We start from the raw sequence: 2,500 nt of genomic DNA, 5'->3' as shown, positions 1-2,500 counted from the left end.
GGTCGAGGCAAGTGCCCGTACCGAAGGGCAGCCTATGCCGATGATGGTCGATGCATGTGCCATCACCATGCGTCATCATGTGCCATTGATGGTCGAGGCCTTGGCCGAAGTTCGATTTTGAGCCACGGTGCCCATGCTTGGCTCCAGCATGTGCTGGTGCCGCATTTTTTTCACTCGGGACAGCATCGCCGGAGCATCGCCGGAGCATCGCCGGAGTACCGCCGGAGAACCTGACCGGCGGCATTGGGGTTCCGGCGATTGGGAGGGGGGCCGGGGGGGTGTGCGCACATGATGTGCGATGGGTGCTGGTACTTGGCCTTGTGTTGGCCCCCTATCCCTCATCAAACCTCTGAGAATTCACACCCCCTTAAAGAGCATTTGAGATTTTACAGGTTTGCTACCAGTAGCCGTTAAAGTGTCTGAAATGGGGACACTTTTTTCAAACGGTCACAAAATCTTCTCTACTTCGAGTTTTTAGCTGAATTTTTTTGTGCATGCCAACAAAAATAGAAGGATCATGCCTACAAAATTTGGGGCCAAAAATCCTTATAAAAAATTTTTAAAAAATCCCGAACCGCAAAAAGTTTCGAAAATCGTGAAAAATAGAAAACGAGTCATCTTCCAACGAAACTTCACGTGAAGGCTTAGGGGACCATTGTATGAATTTACAAGCCATAAAAATGGCATTGGCACGGCAGAAATTTGAAGATGTGCCTAAACCCACCAGGGCCCAGCGTGTGCCGATGGTGCTCGAGGCAACAGCCCGCACCAGGGCCCAGCGTGTGCCGATGGTGCTCGAGGCAAGCGCCCGCACCAGGGCCCAGCGTGTGCCGATGGTGGTCGAGGCAACCGCCCGCACCAGGGCCGATAGTGTGCCGATGGTGCTCGAGGCAACCTGTCGCACCAGGGCCCAGCGTGTGCCGATGGTGATCGAGGCAACCTGCCGCACCAGGGCCCAGCGTGTGCCGATGGTGGTCGAGGCAAGTTCCCGCACCAGCGCCCAGCGTGTGCCGATGGTGCTCGAGGCAACCGACCGCACCAGGGCCCAGCGTGTGCCGATGGTGCTCGAGGCAACCTGCCGCACCAGGGCCCAGCGTCTGCCGATGGTGCTCGAGGCAACCTGCCGCACCAGGGCCCAGCGTCTGCCGATGGTGCTCGAGGCAAGCGCCCGCACCAGGGCCCAGCGTGTGCCGATGGTGGTCGAGGCAAGCGCCCGCACCAGGGCCCAGCGTGTGCCGATGGTGGTCGAGGCAACCGCCCGCACCAGGGCCCAGCGTGTGCCGATGGTGCTCGAGGCAACCTGCCGCACCAGGGCCCAGCGTGTGCCGATGGTGCTCGAGGCAACCGACCGCACCAGGGCCGAGCGTGTGCCGATGGTGGTCGAGGCAAGCGCCCGCACCAGGGCCCAGCGTGTGCCGATGGTGGTCGAGGCAACCTGCCGCACCAGGGCCCAGCGTGTGCCGATGGTGCTCGAGGCAACCGACCGCACCAGGGCCGAGCGTGTGCCGATGGTGCTCGAGGCAAGCGCCCGCACCAGGGCCCAGCGTGTGCCGATGGTGGTCGAGGCAACCTGCCGCACCAGCGCCCAGCGTGTGCCGATGGTGCTCGAGGCAACCTGCCGCACCAGGGCCCAGCGTGTGCCGATGGTGGTCGAGGCAAGCGCCCGCACCAGGGCCCAGCGTGTGCCGATGGTGGTCGAGGCAACCGCCCGCACCAGGGCCCAGCGTGTGCCGATGGTGGTCGAGGCAACCTGCCGCACCAGGGCGGAGCGTGTGCCGATGGTGGTCGAGGCAAGCGCCCGCACCAGGGCCCAGCGTGTGCCGATGGTGGTCGAGGCTGCCGATGGTGGTCGAGGCAACCTGCCGCAGCAGGGCCCAGCGTGTGCCGATGGTGCTCGAGGCAACCGACCGCACCAGGGCCGAGCGTGTGCCGATGGTGCTCGAGGCAAGCTGCCGCACCAGGGCCCAGCGTGTGCCGATGGTGGTCGAGGCAACCGCCCGCACCAGGGCCCAGCGTGTGCCGATGGTGATCGAGGCAACCGACCGCACCAGGGCCCAGCGTGTGCCGATGGTGCTCGAGGCAACCTGCCGCACCAGGGCCCAGCGTGTGCCGATGGTCGTCGAGGGAACCTGCCGCACCAGGGCGCAGCGTGTGCCGATGGTGGTCGAGGCAAGCGCCCGCACCAGGGCCCAGCGTGTGCCGATGGTGCTCGAGGCAACCGACCGCACCAGGGCCCAGCGTGTGCCGATGGTGCTCGAGGCAACCTGCCGCACCAGGGCCCAGCGTGTGCCGATGGTGGTCGAGGCAAGCGCCCGCACCAGGGCCCAGCGTGTGCCGATGGTGGTCGAGGCAAGCGGCCGCACCAGGGCCCAGCGTGTGCCGATGGTGGTCGAGGCAAGCGCCCGCACAAGGGCCCAGCGTGTGCCGATGGTGGTCGAGGCAAGCGCCCGCACCAGGGCCCAACGTGTGCCGATGGTGCTGGGGGCAACCGCCCGCACCA

The sequence above is a fragment of the Durio zibethinus genome, unplaced genomic scaffold (assembly GCF_047325235.1).
Source record: "Durio zibethinus cultivar Kanyao isolate XHJ-2024 unplaced genomic scaffold, ASM4732523v1 HiC_scaffold_2, whole genome shotgun sequence".
Classification (NCBI taxonomy): Eukaryota; Viridiplantae; Streptophyta; class Magnoliopsida; order Malvales; family Malvaceae; genus Durio; species Durio zibethinus.
This window is presented reverse-complemented; position numbering follows the sequence as displayed.